We start from the raw sequence: 20,551 nt of genomic DNA on the forward strand, positions 1-20,551 counted from the left end.
GTACCAAGAGATATAGTTGGAACAATGGTTATGACTAAACTCTGGTGCCATAATATAGGATATTGATGTCAAGGCCTACAACATATAAGGGTGGAAGGTGTCACTGCAAGAAAACTGAAGAAGCTATCAAGTGAAAAAAAATGTTGAAACAACATGAGGTCTTCACCAACCACAGATGGTACATTTGTACACTGGTAATAAATGAGTTGAAGTCAACCATGTGAGAAATCGTTTGATTACCAGTCATTGATGTATACCATTAACAAATGTGAGATGACTCACCAATAATGATAATTAGTGTCATGGTAGCCCAGTCCAACCTAACCAGTGTGAATAAATATGTTGAAGTCCAGCACTCGAAAGAATCTACCAATTAGGAGACATTGATATATTCTCATAGTCGATACTGAAGGAGTCTACCACTAGTGATTACAAAACCTAAGTGTTATAGACATTTTTGTGCCTCGCATCATGGAGCATGAAATGTCAATAATCACAGGGATCCTCAGTCCCTAAACATGTTGTTCTTACCCCTAAAAGAACAAGGTCATCAAACAACAGCACTTCCAATCAGTTCTCCACCTGAAAACACTTCAAAACAGGCTTATTTTGGATCATGTCAGCTGCTTAACTGAGCTTCTGCGCTGTAATGCAACTGTCCCACTCTGTACCTGCGCTGGAAGTCAAAAGTAATGAAGGCTACCTACGCTGGGCGAGATTGGCCAAGTGGCACAGTCATCCTGCAAGGTGTCAACTGCCCAGGAAGCTTCCAAACTGACACTTGCTTCATCAGATTCACCTTGTGATGAGTAAGAGGTACTTGATCACCATGTGTAACCAAGGATCTCCAAGTGGACTCAAGAACTGAAGATTAACTGAAGAGGGAGAGGACACTAGTCAGCTCTATGCTAGCCTCAAGGTGACTCATCCTCTCTTCTTCTCTCCTATATATAGAGCTCTTCTATGAGGTCTAAGGAGGCTGGAATTTTGTGTAAAGCAAGGAGGTGCTGTTGGATTACAGTTAGAGCTATTGGGTGATTGTTTTACTAGAGGTGAAGAGGAGAGTTCTTGCTGCTGGGGAGGTGCTGCTGGATTGGAGCCATCATTGGTTGTAACCTTCTCAGAACCCTGTTACTTCTATCAATAAAGTTTTGCATGTTCTCCTATATACTTGTATTGCATTGATGTATTGTATTTACATGTATATTTGATTCACTCTAATCCATGCATCAGTTATGAGTACATGTATCTTGTAGTTTCCTCTCTTGTTTTGTGCAGGATCTGTGTGTAGCTGGACCGGCAAAGAGAGCAAGGAGCTGGGAACAAGAGACAAAGAGAGAGGATCAAGATCGACTAAACGAAGGACACCAGGTTGGTTAATCATTTCTTCTTTCTCTCTGTACTTTCATAAAGGAAAACATCAAAGCTTTACCTTCAGTTGTTGCTAAAGACTGTCACCTTTAGAGTAGGGATAGGGTCATCCGCATCGGATACTTTTCCCCACAACAAACTGGCGACTCCGCTGGGGAGCCTAGTATCTTGTTGGTGTTTGTAGTATTTTGCTATTCATTTCTTGAAGAAAAGAGTACCAAATCGAAAAGCTTTTGACTATATCAAAAGCGAAGTAGAGGGTCTGCTACTCTTGCTCATTTGCTGAGCAAATTCAAGATTTGAAGAGCCTATCTACAAAAGACTCTTTACTCTTTGTGATAGATCTTCATCCTCTTGATCATCCCTTAGCCTGTAATTGACCTATAGCTTTTTATTTCAGCAAAAACAGTGCATTTTTGAGCTTTTTATGACCCGGAATTCTTTGTAGACGAAACTCTCGTGAGTCAGTGCAGGCTGTCCACAGGCAGTCTGCATTACAGCGCAGGTGCTCCCTTTGGGAACTGCGCTGAGAGTCAAACTGGCAGACTAGAACCTGCGCTGGTCCAGTTAGCCATTGTCTAACTCAGCTTTCCCTTTGTGTCTTGGCCCTGTTTTCACTGATTTTTTGCTGATTGCTTGCTGGTCATTGTACTTGCTGTAAACCACTTCTCCTTGACATTATTCCACCTCAGTTGTGTGATGAAACTGTGAATGTTCTTTCAGTATTTCTTGCTTCAGTTACAGTTTCCCATTGTGAAAAGCGAACCAGTATAGCTTTGGCCTCTTAGATCCTGAACTGTAAAAGTGTCTTTGTGATCTTAAGAGCTAGTTTTATTACTGTTCATGGCTGTTTGAGTTTGTTTGCTTTTCATTTCATGGTTTGAATCTATACATTTCCTGTGTTTTAAACAAGTCTATCATAAGGTGTCTTTTTTATTGTGGACAAGCTTGTTTATTTCTACTTGAAATTAGATTCAAAATTATACAACAGTTTCCTTTCTGTCTAGCATCAACATTAAGGATAACGAAAAGAAATACATGCATTGTGCATTTTGCATTTGACTGTATGCTTGACGATTTAGGAAGATGTGCATTTTAGTGTGTGTTCTTTGATCTGTGGAAAAAGTTGTGTCTTTCTTTTCCCTCAAGTAGATTAAGGTTTTCAAAGTTGAAAGATTGAAAAGATTTGCTTCTCATTCTTAGATTGCATATAGGAAGTTGTATATATACATCTCGTGGCGAACCTGAAAGGAAAACTGTTAAGAAAGATCAACATTAAAATAAACTCAATTTACATAACAACGCTTTGGAATTTAACGCAAACATCTAGAGGTCTAGGTAGAGACGTGTTCCGGCGTCGTTAAACATAGTGACTGTCGATCTCTACGAAGGTGGGTGATTCCTCCTGAGAGTCGGTGGCACTAACACGGACTTGAGCTCCCGCGTACCGTCGCGTATATTGGGAGACCCCTATAGGCTTTTATCCTTTATCCTTAGGAAACCGTGTCGGCCGCCCTACTGATCGTGATGCAGTGAACACAGCATTCACGAAGATCGACCACCGTACCGTAAAACGTATTCTGTGGTTTCGCAAAAGGTTTGGCACACCCTCTGCCTAGATCTCCAAAGCAGTTTCTTTTGGCCTTTTTCAAACTCTATAACTGAAAAAGTCCAACCGAGCATTTGTCACTTCGGGCTCGTTAAAACATCGAAGGCGACTAGAGTCATCTTTAGCTTTTTCTCGACTCTTAAAACATGAAAAAGCAAGTTTGTGTCTAAAAGCGTCGTTAATAAAATTTATTTTAAGCGGAACATAATCACCTATTATTCCCACGTTGATCTTTCAGTTGAAAAGTATGGAGCCCACCAACCAAGGAAGTAACCTTGGCGGAAGTCCAAATCCCTTCTCCTCTTGGGGAGATGTTGGTGTGCCTCATATGGCTACATTGTCACTTCCAGGATTGACAATCGGCCTCCCTATATGGCTCTTTTCAACTAATGTAGTCCAGATCGCCACTAATCCTGAGCAGTCGAATCAACAGTCAGAACAATCTAGAACTACCCACCAGCCTTCCACTTCTTATGATACTTCCTCTGATCCTTCATCTTCCCAAGGTAGAGCCGGCAAAAGTCAGCCTCCCAAGGAGAAGAAGGAAAAGAAGAGGAGAGAAAAGAAGCAGAAGGAGCCTATGGCAAAGGCGACTGGGGGCAAGCAGAAGAAAGCTGACAAAAACCCACACACTGCACCGACCGGGCCTAAATCGCCATGTGTCATTTGCAAAGGGACCCACTTCCATCGTGATTGTCCTTGTATTCCCCGGATACTAAGGGACTGGTCCCCAAGGTTGCACAATCCGGTAGCATCAACCTCTGGTTGTCATGTTGATTGCATTCCGTCATCTAGCGAGAGTGAAGGACGAAGAAGGGGACCAAGATCACCCTGTCTATTGTGTGAAGGCAGTCATGCCCTCCACAAATGTCCATTCTTAGATGAGGCAAAGAGAGTTTTGGAAGATCGCCCGGTTTCACCGTTGCGACTCCCTCCTGGATATCAAAAACTCGCGCCTAATCCCTCGATAGTTGAAAATCCAGTTGAACCACTCAAGTGGTCAGCTGAAGTGTCGGTCATTGAGAATGGACCTACCGAATCCAGACCAGATGAAAGTCTAAAGGTCGATACGGCAGTTGGCCCGGTTCTTCCTTCAGAGGTTCTATCGTCCAATGACCCCGTCATTGAAGACCCGTCTTCAAATGACACCGTCGCCGAAGAGTTGTCTTCATGCGACACCCTCACTGATGAGAACAAAGATGACACCATCCAGGTTCTTTTCATCAGCACCGACTCCGATGAGCATCAGGGCAATGCGCCCATTCCTTTATCGCAGGAAGGAACATCATCAGAGTCATATCCGGCCGTATATTCGGTCCCACCGCCAAGCAACCTGGTTGTATCCTTTGATTGGAATCAACTAGGCAGACCCCGGTTACCAGCCAGTGTACCATTCAGAATCATTGTCCAGATCTATAGAATGATTATGGCTGGTACTATCATTGATGAAGGGGTGTCTGTGAGTATCCTTTCCTCTGTTGCTTGGAAAGCACTGGGTTCCTCGGCGCTTTTACCTGAGTTGAGAAATCTCTCAGGTTTTGATAAAGGAACCAGTCGACCATTAGGGATCCTCCCCGATGTACCTGTTACATTGAAGGGGAAGACCGTCAGGATGAACGTGTTGGTAGTTCAAGGACCCTTGGATTATAACCTACTCCTTGGACGCGACTATATTTATTGCATGGGAGCGATAGTCTCCTCACTCTTTAGAGTAATGTGTTTTCCACATGAAGGAAGGGTGGTCAAGCTCGTAGACCAACTTTCATTTCCGAGATCTCGCATCGCAAATAGTCAAATACCAATCCTAAATGGTCTGTTCACTCAAGATTCGCCTCCGCCCCCGGTCCTCCTTCCCGATGAGCGCGAGTGATTTGGAAAGAAAGACTAGGACCCAGCGGGCATGCACCCTGGTCTGCTTCGGGCAGAAGAAACTCCGGGTATAAGACAGAATTTCCGCAGGAGAACATGACTAGTCCGTACCCCGTCCGTAGGAAGTGGGGTTGTTCTGGAATAATGATCTTCTGTAAAAGTTATGTGTTTGGGAATCATTCACCTTTGTCTAAAAAAGTGGGCAATGCCCAAGTAGGAATTCCCTTATTACAACAAGTAGTCACCATCTTTAAATTCAAGCCTCGCCCATCGAAACATATGTTTTGAAGGATAAGCAGGGGCAGTCTACTAAGAAGGAGACCGTATTGTTGTGACAGAGGGTAACCATCTTAGGACAACCCAATGATAGGCACCGCCGAAGAAAGAGATTGATCTGCGGCAGCAAATCGAACCGTCTTTGGAATAATAAGAAAGAGGCAAGCCTCCCTCAATAATACCAATGTTTTATCTTTGAGTAGTGTTATTCTATTGTCACAAATAGCTGTTTGTTAAAAGTGGGCCGATGGGAAGCCTGAGTACTGCGTAAGACCCCTTAAAATAACGAGAAGACAAGTATCGTTAGCATTAGATTAGCAAGATGACAAATAAATGTGAACACCCAAAGAAAAGCGGAAGTAGGGGAGAGGAGGGGCAGCCTCGAAATTCTATCCTATACCTGGGGGCATGCAAACTTTCTGGAGTGCAAGCTAGGGGCGGTTATTTATCTGATTTTAAGATTAGCCGTTTCCAAACTTGCATGAAAGAAAGCCTGTGGGGCAAAAGTAAAATTTGTCAAAAGTGAGCACAGCTGTGGTAAGGCATAAGCTCTATAAAAATTGGTCCTTACGAGAGGCGTTCTTCATATGACTGGTATATCGAGCAGTTTTAGCATATAGTTCATGCTCGTTAAAAAATAAACGCAAATCCGAGCAGTTTTAGGACTGAATTTATGCTCGTTAAAAAATAGAAAAGTGTGAGCAAAAGTTTCCCTCAGAGTTCAAGCTCATGGAAAAAATGAACCGGTAAATAACCTTTTGAGATCGTAAATTCATCAGCCATAAGAACCTTGATCGTGTTTTCATCCATCACCTCCACTGTTCATTTGGCCGATCATTCACTTCCATTTGTGTGTTTACCTCTTTTGAGAAATAGCTGCGAAGAGTGATTTCACCTAGCCATCCTTGTAACACTGCCGTGATTGGAAAATTCCAACCTGTACCTGGAATCTGTAGCTATCCCTGTTTATCACTCGTTCCTCAAAAGACGAGTCTTCTTTCAGCTCTTTTCACTGACTCGTAAAATATGAAAAGTTTGCCGAGTTTTGGCCTTCCAGCTCGTTAAATGACCGGAACGCTATCCCTCCTCTAAATTTTAATCTTTTTGGACCTGAGGGATTATTGCACAAAAGGATCGAGCGCTTGTCTGGTTCGGCTCGTTAAAAGTACCGAACAACCATCCCTTCTGTATTGTTTTATACTTTTTCGGACTTAAGGGATTTGCTGACGAAAAAGGAATTATGGAGTTAACTTTCTGTACCTTTTCAGACTCTCTAAAAATGAAAAGGACCGAGTTTTCCTTGTCGTTAGACTCGTTAAAATGATTAAATAGCGACAAACTTGTCTTTAGATGAGAACGAGTTTCCCTATCGCTAGGCTCGTTAAATCATAGCGATGGGCTTGCCCGAAGGGTAGGTTATAGAACAAGCATATGTTATCCTCCTCAAGCTTGACAAAAATAAAGAGGTACTGGTCAGAAATGACTGGGGAAAAATTGGGAGAACATCAAAATTTAATGGTAGCAAGTCACTCTTGAACATGACACTTTTCCTCCGTATCACATCGGGTTGGGTTGTTTCATTCACCGGTCTCATCACCATGGTCCTTGCCACACCATCCACATTTGGGGTAATGCTACCGATCCATCGCATCAGTGTCGTTACATGTTCAAGAGGGGTCATTCTGAAAGTGTCAACCGTGTCCCATCCACTGCCATACATTATCCTTCATCCATTCATGATCGCCACCCTAAATCATATGTCACAGTTTGTTTTCACCTCCACTAAAGTCATTAGCTCCGTTCCGTGTCATTGATGTGGGATTCATTAAGGCCCTCCTTTGACGGATCGCTTCTTGTCGACTTCAGCTCATTATCCAAGAAGTTGATCTAGGAACACCCCCATCAGTACTTTGAAGCTTGCATGCCTCAATGGCAAGTTTCTCACTTCCGGCGACAGGTATACATCAATGACCTTCGACCAGAAGATTTTGCGTGGCGTTCGACGCCAAGTCCTTTATTCACGCCACGTGAATTGTACTGCAGTACCTTGAGGGTCATCGTCATTATTGGTGATTCCTCTCGCGCTTGTTAACTGTTTACATTATTAACCGGTAATCAAGCGATGTCTTTCCATGTTCGACTTCAGCGCAATTCTCACATGGATCGACTTGTACTTAGAGTGAAGATCGAACGAGTTTGAAGACCCCGGATCTAGTTTCATCCATCCGGGCTGCGATATATATTCAGGAAATATAAAAGCATTTGCCATGTACATCATTGCAGCAGATGATCATCCTACTCAAAGGATGATAATTTCAGCAGAAAATTATCAGTCTATCTTCAGACGATCGTCTGTCATATGTACCAAAATGTATTTATAAAAAGCTGAGCATGGGAATGCCCGCCTCAGCTAGATCATGAGAATAATGATGAATGAAAAATAATGTATTGTATTGTATTGTATTACAGGGCACTCTCCTCAGCACTGGAACGAACTTCGGATCCTCTAGATAAAGCATTTCACCCGATAAACGGCCTCATACTTTAGGGGGCAACTGTTATAGACATTTTTGTGCCTCTCATCATGGAGCATGAAATGTCAATAATCACAGGGATCCTCAGTCCCTAAACATGTTGTTCTTACCCCTAAAAGAACAAGGTCATCAAACAACAGCACTTCCAATTAGTTCTCCACCTGAAAACACTTCAAAACAGGCTTATTTTGGATCATGTCAGCTGCTTAACTGAGCTTCTGCACTGTAATGCAACTGTCCCACTCTGTACCTGCGCTGGAAGTCAAAAGTAATGAAGGCTACCTACGCTGGGCGAGATTGGCCAAGTGGCACAGTCATCCTGCAAGGTGTCAACTGCCCAGGAAGCTTCCAAACTGACACTTGGTTCATCAGATTCGCCTTGTGATGAGTAAGAGGTACTTGATCACCATGTGTAACCAAGGATCTCCAAGTGGACTCAAGAACTGAAGATTAACTGAAGAGGGAGAGGACACTAGTCAGCTCTATGCCAGCCTCAAGCTGACTCATCCTCTCTTCTTCTCTCCTATATATAGAGCTCTTCTATGAGGTCTAAGGAGGCTGGAATTTTGTGTAAAGCAAGGAGGTGCTGTTGGATTACAGTTAGAGCTATTGGGTGATTGTTTTACTAGAGGTGAAGAGGAGAGTTCTTGCTGCTGGGGAGGTGCTGCTGGATTGGAGCCATCATTGGTTGTAACCTTCTCAGAACCCTGTTACTTCTATCAATAAAGTTTTGCATGTTCTCCTATATACTTGTATTGCATTGATGTATTGTATTTACATGTATATTTGATTCACTCTAATCCATGCATCAGTTATGAGTACATGTATCTTGCAGTTTCCTCTCTTGTTTTGTGCAGGATCTGTGTGTAGCTGGACCGGCAAAGAGAGCAAGGAGCTGGGAACAAGAGACAAAGAGAGAGGATCAAGATCGACTAAACGAAGGACACCAGGTTGGTTAATCATTTCTTCTTTCTCTCTGTACTTTCATAAAGGAAAACATCAAAGCTTTACCTTCAGTTGTTGCTAAAGACTGTCACCTTTAGAGTAGGGATAGGGTCATCCGCATCGGATACTTTTCCCCACAACACTAAGGAACTAAAAAAAGGACTCTAGACCTTATTCCCATAGCAATGGGTCAAATTTGATGGGAAAATATTTTCTTCAAGGAAGCCATTAAGCATCCCACATCAACCAGCATGAGTGTAACACAGAGGCCAATAATTTGAAAGAACTCAGATGAAGAGAGATGAAGCAATAGTTCTGAGGTACATTTATGGCATACACAAGATGTGGCTAGTGGACAATAGAAATCCTCTGAACCAACCAATAATGAAAGCTGACACATGGGTGAGGATTCCACCAATAGGGTGAAATGGAAACCAAGGTACTACACGAATCCCAATATGTGCTAACGTAAGGTGATGTTGAATGCAATGGAAAGAACTCATTCAAAGACCCATGATATTAATCAATGTTGAGCACAATGTCACCTATCAATGATATAAATAAGGTTAGGGTGCAACTTTAGGTCTACTCTCAGAGAAATCTGTCTATGTTGATAAGAGAGAAACCTCCAATAAGAATTCAATGGTTACCTCCTTAACGAGCATGAGTGAAGGAAAAAATAGTTGATTTGATATTGAAGATAACTTGACAGACTGAGTATGGCTGACAGAGATGAGTCAAGAGACACCACACAATGACTGACAACAGGTTTACTTCCCTTGAAAAAAAGCAAGACTCAATGTGACTTTATGGCAGGATAAAATGACTTTGTATAAGTTTGAAATGAATGAGGCTTTAACAAAGTCTCCATTTGGTTGGAAGAGATAACGAACCAAAGGAGGACTGACTCACAAACAAGGTTATGGCTTCCCTAAAGCTAAAACAAGTCCCATCCAAATGGAGGAAAGAGTCATTTTAAGTGCTTTGTTCAAGGGCGACATGACTTTCTCTAGCTTCCATCAAATGATGAAGAAACTATCTCATTCCCACTCTTTTTGGAATATTTGATTTTTTTGTCTTTTTCATATTTAAAGCCTAAAATGGAATAAAATAATTTTATATTAGAGTGGAGAGAATGAGTGTGAATAGAAAGTGCACTATTTTCTGGGCCTAGAACAATCCTATGCTCAATGAAAGGTGGCGAATGCTGGTCATCGACACTCATGGGATGTTATATCAATGGAAAAATAGGTGTCAAGTCACAATTCTAATGAATTCATGGTTTTAACTTACAAAAGGTCAGGGTCAAAAGTGGCTTATACATGAGTTAGAAAGAAGTTGTCTTGAGACCAAAAGAGGTAGAATCAATCAAAATGAAAAGCAATAATACAACTTAACACATGGGATCCTATAGGGTATAAGGATAGAAAATATCAAAGAAGAAGAAGAATGAGGCTTCAACATCTGAGAACAAAAATTGAGCATGGGTGACAAGTGAAAACAAGGTACTTTCTAGGGTGTCCATGACAAGGTAGGCTCCTACCATACAATTTATGAAACTTCTAAGTAGCGATAAGCTTTCACATCACATCTTGGTGGGGTCAATCCTAATGAAGAAACAAGAAAGGAATATGATAATGCACAATGCAGGTGGATGAACCTAAACTATATTCCAATTTTGAGAACCAATACCTATCAGAGTGGATGAACAATGAAAATATCCAAAGGAGAAGTCTTCAATGTTATGTAGACATAACTAGGAACACTAGGCAAGAAGTTTCTAATCCCATATGTAAACTTTAGATAAAATCTTCTGTTACAAAATATAAAACTTGAAAATGCATACCTTATATGTACAATATGGTACAAGGAACCACATAGCCTTACATCTTATGCATAATAGTTCTTCAAAATAAGCCCCTTTCAAGACTTGGGCAAAGGACTCCTTTGGTAACTAAAACTCATGGGTTCAAAATGTTCCTCCTGCAAAGGCAACTCAACATCCAAGAAATAATGAGAACTATAAGGATCAGTAGAGGAATGTAAGGGGTCCCATGGCCGCATACGATAAATCATTCAATCAACTATTGGGATCAGGTCCCAAGAAGTAAAACAATACTTCAAAGGATCCTTCTCAGAAGCAATTGAGAATTGGGGATATAATGCCACATAGTTCACCCGTGGTGGGAAAGAGGGTACTTAAACCCTCAAAACATACTAAGGGGTATTATGAACTAATTTCAAATTAGGATGGTGATTATCAGACGAAAGCTTATCAATATTCACAATATTTCCATTATGAGGAAAATACATCACTCAAAAGAGTGAAGATGTCACAACATTCATAGCATAGACATAATCATGCCCAATTAGCATATTAAAGTCTAAGGGGTGATCAACCACCAACATATCATTTAAGATAGTCTTCCCACCTAAAGTAATATGAAATTGAGGAAGAACACCCATAGATTCACCGGGTCTTCTATCACAGGCTAACAACTAATTGTCAGTTGCCAACAACATTGGAGAACCCAAATATTTCCAATCCAAGGAGGATACAATACTTGCAGAGGATCCTTCATCCACCATACATCGATAGAAATTTATGGAATTAACTCTAACCCTTATTTGGAAAGGTGCATGAGAAGGAAGATGAGGCTCAAGAATATTATCCCAATCAAAGGAGGCACTCCTATAACTTGGAGCGAGTACACTCTAAGAGACCAACATGCCACCTAGACTAGAAGACTTTGAACTATAAATCAAGAGGACTCTATTTTTAGGCACTTCACTCCCCAATAGAGGAATGGGATCAACCAAAGATTACACTAGCTCGACCACTTGATCAACCAATGGCTAAGTAGATTGTTGAGAAACCATAATAGAGTTAGGAGTAGAATAACCTTTAGAATGGGATGAAAACCTTTTTACCACTGAAAGACCAGGGCACAAATGATTAAGATGATCTCCCTTACATATCTTATAAGGGAACTTAGGTTTAAATCTTCTATGCCTAGGATTTTGATTAACCTCAATGCTTCCAGCGTGGCTAGCAGTGACTAGTGGAAGGCCTCTAGCATGACTTGGAGACGTTAGTGACTCCGTCCTAAGAGAGATAGGACTTGCGCCCCTGGCCTAACTCAGAGAAGTAGGTGATTCATCATAAATATGACTCACATAGGATGGTGAGCCATTTCTAGTATGACTTGCAGTGACTAGACTTATGCCCACAACATGACATGGAGTAGAAAAAGGCTCATCTCCAACATGAATAGCAGAGGTTGGTGATGATTCATGGAGAGAAATATTATTCTTCATGTTTGCTAGTGTCAGTCTTTGCAGTCTTCCACTAGTGATCAAATATGCTCTTATAAAGTGGTCTTGGGGTGTCAAAGTCAAATTTTTGCCATTTCAGTGAGTCTTCAAGTAAAAATTTCATCAATGGGTATTAGGTCTAGGATTTGTTTGCTCTCCTTCCAAAATTTTCCATGTATTGGTCCATGCAACCATTTGGCTAAGTGTACCATCATTCAAAGAGTTGTCATCATCCTTTTAGGTTCCAATGGGTCATTTTACACCTTGTTTGTGCTTCGGTGGTGCTTAGGTAAGGTTTATTTCCCTCTCTTAGGGTTTTGAAGGTAATTTTTCTTGGATGGTCAAATCATCAACAAAACTTGTATCCTGATGCTCATACACCTTCCCCTATCCTTAATATACTTTCTTAAGCACTTCCCATCACTGATATCTCTCAAATTCATCATTTTCCCAAAAACCCTAGCTTATTGATACAATTTGACACTTTCTAGGTTAGGCCTATGTTTTTTCCTTTTGGACCCCTTCCCCTCACTCAATCTTGGAAATTCCATTTTCCCCTACTTCCTAACATCCCTCCCTACTTCCCAAAATTTTCTCAAGAATTTAGAATCCCCTTATCCCCTTCATTTCCCTTCATTCCTACAAATCTCGTATTCCAGATATAGGGATAGGTTTTATTCAAATGATGTTTGTGAAAAATAGAAAATGACTTTGACAAAAGTGAGAGACGTATTTTTCCACCATTGACCCAAGAATAAAAACCTCCTTCTATTTTTACATAGGTCTCATGGTTTGTGAAAAATGTCCAAAAAATCATTTACCTTGGGAGAGTTGATGCACTTCTGGAGTGACCTTGGGAAAATCAAGATTTCTCCTAGCTAGGATGACCAAATGACTTGATTGATGAGTCAAATGATAACTAGACACAAATATATTTCCAATGAGCTATCATGAGCTCAATTTGGAGTTGAGCAAGATCTCCAAACAATGACTGAAACAAAACTTTGCATTTTGGCAGCCTCATTCTGCACATTTTGACCAGTCTTGGGATATTGGACTTTTGACAGGGAAAATGATCTCCAAAATGAAAAATTCAAGATTTTCTACAAATTAGACTCACCAAGCTTTCCAACAAGCTATCCTTCACCCAATTTGTACATCAGGAAGGTAGTAAAAGGTGATATTTGAGTGGCACTATGCATAGGGAAGAAGTCATTGCGCGTAGGGAGATTTTCACCAATGCAAAAATACACAGGTGCTCCACGTAGGAGCAGGCACTGCACTTCTGGGTGGGTGCACTCCACATAGGGAAGCAAGCCACGAAATCATTCCAAACTTAAAAATTTCACCCAATTGTTTGCAACTTCCCTTTTCACAAGTAAGTGGTCCTATTTGTATTGATGTTTAGCTTGCACATTTAAAGTTTTAGACAATTTCTTCATACCTAATATCAAACCCTAGTTTTCCACTATAAACCCTAATCAGCTTATTTTTCCCATTGTCTATCATTATAACTAAAACCATTTACACATCACTCTTTGCCCCCTCATCTAAATTACATCATCTATTCCTCATCTCCAAAACCCTCTCCCTCACCCTCATGATTTATCATCTATCCATAAGTGCCTAAATTCACTCAAAAACCATCCCTACAAACCCTAGAGCATACCTCTCATTCCCATCTTCATTGTCTAAAATTGTGCAACTAAAAGCTGGTTAAAATGGATAGAAGAGATGATGATTATGATGAGGAGAATACAACAAGTGATAGTTCAGCGAGGAGAAGCAGGCAACAGAGAAAGCCTCATAAGGGAGGCAAAATCATAAAAGAGGAGCCAACTAAACTAGGAGAACTACAGGCCTCTCTATTAGTAGTTTCATGTTTTAGACACCTTGGTGGTTATGAGTTCTGTGAACTAGTGGAGAGAGTCCAGTTTCATCATGAATTGACTAGACATTTTGTAGTCCACCTACACAACAATGAAGTAACTCTTGCTAGGGTGATTTTCACAGTGTCACCATATGTTATTTCAAAGGCCACCAAGATTCCTGACATTTTTGATAAATGGTATAAGGCTTAGGACCTTGATGAGCATTATTATGAGACTTACATTAAGCCTCAGTATAGAAGTTAGGTGAAGAGGCTTTTCCCCTTCAAATTTTTGGAGAAAAGGTATGTCCCCTTGATGAGGATCATCATCAAATATTTCACTTGTGAGGGTAGATTTTCCAGGTTGTATACTTACCATATCAGGCTCCTCATGCACTTTACAAGGGTTAAGATGTTGAACCTCCCCTACTTTTTATATAGAAACATTGATAAGATGGCTTACATTGTGCAGAAGAAGCCATACCCTCAACAGATGAACAACATATATCACTACTCCTTGATCAAGATTATTGTCCTTCACCATCTCAGTCTTCTAAATATCCCTTGGGAGACTTTCATTACTCATGACATGTTCAGGGAACCCCAAATTCCTACATCTATGGTGCAAGAAATAGGTGGGCCTTCTACTCATGTGGAAACAAGATCGGAACACAAGGAGACAGAAACTGTTGAGGTGTCAATATTCTTGACATATCATAGAGGTACAAGGAAATTATTTGCAGCTACTAGGCAAATTTTTGCTCCACAAGAGGTGGAAGGGACCTTGCCTTCTTCATCAATTCATAGGCAAATGTTATTTCCACAGGATGTGGAAGGGACCTTGCCTTCTACATTGACAAAACAGGTATAGGTTGAGCAGCTAAACAAAGGGAAGGAAAAGTATAGGAGGATGACTTGGATGATGAGAAAGAAAGGGAGTTTGAGTTGGAAGAACATGATGAGCTTGAGCAGCATGACACTGAGGTTACTGATTTAGAGGCTTAGAAGAGGGAAACCATCAAAGATATCATCATTCAGGAGAAGGAAGCTTAGGTGCAAGCCTTGATGGATAACCTAGAGACAGCCAAGTTTGTCATCACATACTTGGAACAGGAGAACAAACAATTGAGTGACAAACAAGTCCTCATGGAGCTAGAAGAACTAAAAGTAAAGAGGCAAAGTGACAAAGAGGCTCATGTCACTTTGACTCCTATAAAGCAAGAAATTGAAAAGGATAGGGAGACTTCGCTTGAAACATTTAACCTACATCTTGAAGGGCTCCTTGAGAAGGCCAACAAGGACAAAGAAAATGCTTAGACACATGACATACCATTACATGGCTCGTAATAAAATTTGTAACATGAGGATCAGAAAGTTGAAGGCTAGGTTAAGGAGGGCTTTAGAAGGAAAAAAGGAGGAGGATAGATTAAAGATGTTGGCTGAAGCCTCCTTGGCCAATAAAAGCACTTGATGGTGATGCTTCATACCAATTTTGGGCACTTTTTAAGAAAATTTTGTCATTTTTGAGTTTTTGAAATTCAATACACAGAAAAAACTGCCCAGAAGTGGCACTGCGCATTTGCTAGGGGCACCAAATCGACAAATGGGTTGCATTTTTGGATTCAAGGCATGAAGGACATGTACCCTAGCAATTTACATAATTTTTGGAGTAGGATTAATCCACCAAAAGGTCCAAAAACACCCAAAAATTAACCTTTCTCCCAGTGTTTGGATACATAGAAGAAACCTTGGGCGAGTCAACTATTGAGGGGTCAAATGAGATCCAAATACAGAAATTATAGGTGTTCCTGAAAATAGAATTGAAGACCTTTCCAATGAGATATCCTGGGATCAATTTAGATGACAGTAAGGCCTCTAAAAGTGGCCTGAATGTGGCTTTGTGTGTTGAACCAGTGGCGTTGCGCATAGGGCAATTTGGCTCAAGATGCTTATTTTGCTAATTTTTGACTATTTTTGTGATTTCTCTCTCATGGTGGAAGATTCACTAATGTAATTAATGTCATGGCTTGTAAATATGATGGTAAAACACTTGTATATGGTATATTCATTAGATTAAAAGTGGTTTTGAGGGTAATGAATCAATTTCCCTCTTTTAGAGGCAAGTGGTTTGATTGCCTAGATTCCAGTTCCTTGATTAGAAATGGTTGAAACAACTCCTCTTCTCATGGCTTCAATACCTGATGGTTAGGATGAGTGTTTTGAAAGTCTATATCATGTATTTTCTTTGTCATTGGCAAGGGTTGGATTCAGCTGGATGCTCATGTACTGAACACATATCACTTTGTAGCAGTTTTGGCAAGAAACTAATAAAGTTGCAGCTATTTTTATGGGATCCCTGTGGTATGGCCTTTAGCATGTGTTTCTTCTTTTGTTATTATGTTCTCATGTTATTTATGTGTGCCTCTTTCATATAATTTCTTTTGATTGGTTGTTTTCAAGTCAGATAGGTGGAATACATTAGGTTTTAATGCTCTTCCTTGGGAAAACACCAATATTTCATGTCTTTTCTACTGTTTAGGAAGGATTCATGACTTGCTTATGCTCTTCTTAGCTCCTCATCAGTCTAGCATTTCACCCCATCAAGCCTAAGGTGCTAAAGCTCATACCTACCTTGCCCCATAAAACACCCTACAATTCTGACTTAGTTTCCCAAACCCAAATTACCCAGCTCCTCCTGATCTATCAAAATAGAAACAAAACCTATCAAAACCTTCAAGCTTCTATTCCGAGCATAAAATCTTGTCCTTGATTCGTTCATCTTGACTGATATCGATAAGGAGAGAGCCCTCTCCCAGCCTTGTAGGGCTAGCTACAAGGCTAAGCTTGGTTTGTGGTTACCCTGGAAGTTTCCTCCCTTCAGCTTGAGGTAAATCTAGGTGATAACATAGTGGCGACCATACTAGGGAATGTAGTTTTATGTTCCTTAGCAAAATGTATCAAGTGCAAATCTGATTGTTGATGGTGGACAATGATCAGACATCGGAAGGTTGAAATCTTCACCTGGTGACTCTTAAGTCAGTTTCGAGATCAAATCCAAGGACTCCACTAGAGGATTAAACTGACCAGCAGAAACATGAAAGGACAATATGGAAAGATCAGGTATTCAAGTTGGAATTTCATCCAAGACATTATGTTCTTTGTTGTGAATTATTTCTTCTCTTTTCCTGAGAATGTCAACAGGGCTTTACAAAGTATATTGTATTTGAGAAAAGATCCTAGACCTACATTTGATTCTTTCCCTTTGAAGATTATGAATAAAAAATGTTTGCATTCCTTTGATCTTGATCAAGACCCTTCTTATGAATCTTATGATGACCGTCTTCAAACTGATGAGCCTCAAGAGACCAAGACTGATTCTACAATATTTTTATATACTCCTATACCTTGCAAAATTTTGGATAGATACAAGCCTTTGATTTTACCTCCTATATCCCATGCTTTCCCTAAAAATCATTACCTATATCTACCAAGATTTGATGGCGACTATGACAACACCACTGCTAAGAGACATGTACTGAATTTTGAGTCTTTCCTTCACCTTTTTGAAGTTGATAAAAAGGATGTCAGTATTAGGATTTTTGCTCTTCCTTTGCAAGGCAAAGTCAAGAGTTGGTTCAAAACCCTACCTGATGCGAGCATCTCAGATTTCCAGCAGTTCGTCAAAGTTTTCCTCGACAAGTGGGCACTTAAATAAAACCCCTTCTTGATTCTACAAAAGTATAACCAGCCAAAAAGACTGTCACGTGAAATAGTACAACAATTTTCTACCAAGTTTAACCAAGTCTATTTTTCGATGCCAGTTAATATAAGACCTCCTCCCGGATCCTCTCTCTTACACTACCCAGAAGCCTTTGATCCAGAAATGGAGTTTCAGTTGAGAGAAAGGAACCTTGCAACACTTGAAGAGATGCAAAACAGTGCAGTATATGTAGAGGCTAATTTGCTGATCAGAAGGGAAAAGTTGAAGGAAGAAGAGATGAAGAGCCTAGATCCAGAGGAATCGACATCTTTAGAGGTCAAGCTTGACATTTTGGTAAGTGTAGTGGAGGAGATGATGAAAAAAATTACCACAAGGAATGAATATGATGTTCAAGACCATGGCTCGCTGATTGAAGAAGAACAAGTGGTTGATACAAAACATTTTCTTTCTTATCCCAGTTGTCATAGATCTGATAATGATTGTTTTATAAATCAACTTGGAGAAGAGAGATATGTTGATCTGACATGTATGCTTGATGACGTGCTTTATACTGATGATTTTCCTAAGTTTGATCAGTATTATGATGATTATGTTCTCCAAACAAAAGCTAATCTTGTAGACAAATCAGCAGCTGGTTTGTGGAAGGAGGAAGTTCACTTTCGGCAGCTCGAATACAGTGATCGGCCGTTACATATCAGCTATGGAATTGAGGAGGAAAGTGCAGAAAATGTTGAAGTAATTGAAGGATCTTTTCCCTTTTGTTTTACTTCATTTCAAATCACCAGAGACAACTTTTGTGTAATCAAGAATCAACCATCGATAGGTTTTGATCTTGACCATCTAGAGGGCAATAAAATCCTTGTTCAAGACTTCTCATATCTAGATTTGCAGCATCTGAATGACATTGATTGTCAAGTTGCAGATGAATACTTGGAAGCTAGAACTTATGATCAAATTATGCAAGATGCTTTTGTACCATTATGTTTTGAATCATTTCATTTTTTGAAGGGAATTTTGCATAGTATATCTTCAAATGAGTAGCCTGTAGAAAATCATGCAATCTCATTGGAACCAATAGAAAATGGGTTGCAACAGTCTTTTCAAGTTAATCACAATCCAATAGCTGATGTGTTGGATGATGTCTGCAGTCAAATTCCTTCTCCATTAGCTAACTGTGAGCTTGGAAAAAGTGTTGATACAAACTTGATCTGGCAGTCGATTTCTTTTTCATTTTCAGCAGGAGTCTCGTCACAAAGCTCAGATGAAAGTTTGCATTCATGGTATGAGGAGAAGCAAAGTAATCCATTGGATGAGCTAAGTCCCAGTGCACATGGATTTCAAAATCCTTATGCTGTATTTTTGGAGTCGGATAGAGAATCCATATTATTCAATGGATCTGTTTCCAAGTTTTCATGGGAGTTGCATTTGAGTAGTTCTCTCTTCTTGCTCATAAACAAGCACTTGAGGAGAATTCAAACAGTAGCCAAAATGCTTACTTGGTTGCATTGGTTGTTTCATTTCACTTGATCAAGTGATGAATGGAACAGTTAGAGTACGTTTTATTGAATAAGCTCCATTTTGAACATCTTTTCCAGTTTTTCAGTTGTGTTCTAGTCATGAGTCGGTCTCAGTTTGCATTGTGTTAGTTTTCAGTCTTTGAAGTGTTTTGAGCCCATTGCCCAATGCATAAGGCTATTAGGTCTACGGTTTTCTTGGCACCTCCAAGGAGCTACCATCCCCAATGGAGCCAATGTTAGTGTCAGTCTTTGCAGTCCTCCACCGGTGATCAAATATGCTCTTATAAAGTGGTCTTGGGATGTCAAAGTCAAATTTTTGTCATTTCAGTGAGACTTCAAGTAAAAATTTGGTTGGTGGGTATTAGGTCTAGGATTTGTTTTCACTCCTTCCAAATTTTTCCAAGTATTGGTCCATGTCACCATTCGGCTAAGTGTACCATCATTCAAAGAGTTTTCATCATCATTTCAGGTTCCAATGGGTCATTTTACACCTTGCTTGTGCTTCAATGGTGCTTAGGAAAGGCTCATTTCCCTCTACTAGGGTTTTGAAGGTAATTTCTCTTGGATGGTCAAATCATCAACAAAACTTGTATCATAATGCTCATACACCTTCCCCTATCCTTAATATACTTTCTTAAGCACTTCCCATCATTGATATCTCTCAAATTCATCATTTTCCCACAAACCCTAGCTTATTGCTACAATTTGACACTTTTCTAGGATAGGCTTGTGTTTTGGCCTTTTGGACCCCTTCCCCTCACTCAATCTTAGAAATTCTACTTTCCCCTACTTCCTAACGTCCCTCCCTACTTCCCAAAAATTTCTCAAGAATTTAGAATCCCCTTATCCCCTTCATTTCTACAAATCCCCTCTTCCACATATAGGGATAGGTTTTATTCAAATGATGTTTTTGAAAAATAGAAGATGACATTGACAAAAGTAAGAGAGGTTTTTGTCCACCATTGAGGCAAGAAGAAAAACCTCCTTCCATTTTTACATAGGTCTCATGGTTTGTGAAAAATGTCCAAACAATCGTTTACCTCAAGAGAGTTGATGCACTTCTGGAGTGACCTTGGGAAAATCAATATTTCTCCTAGCTGGGATGACCAAATGGCTTGCTTGATGTCTCAAATGATAACTAGACACAAATATATTTCCAATGAGCTATCATGAGCTCAATTTGGAGTTGAGAAAGACCTCCAAACAATGACTAAAACAACACTCTGCATTTTGGCAGCCTCATTCTACACATTTTGACCAGTCCTGGGATATTGGACTTTTGATAGGGAAAATGAACTCTAAACTAAAAAATTCAATATTTTCTGGAAATTATACTTGACAAGCTTTCCAACAAGCTATCCCACGCCAAATTTGAACATCAGGAAGGCAATAAAAAGTGAGCTTGAAGTGGCGCTACACGTAGGGAAGAAGGCACTGCACATAGAGCAGTGCACTGCCCGTAGGGAGATTTTCACCAGTGCAAAAATACATAGGCATTGCGCATAGAAGCAGGTGCTGTGCTTC

This window comes from Pinus tabuliformis, chromosome 3_2 (genome assembly GCF_031772625.1).
Source record: "Pinus tabuliformis cultivar Carrire ecotype Pingquan chromosome 3_2, CPIR1, whole genome shotgun sequence".
Classification (NCBI taxonomy): Eukaryota; Viridiplantae; Streptophyta; class Pinopsida; order Pinales; family Pinaceae; genus Pinus; species Pinus tabuliformis.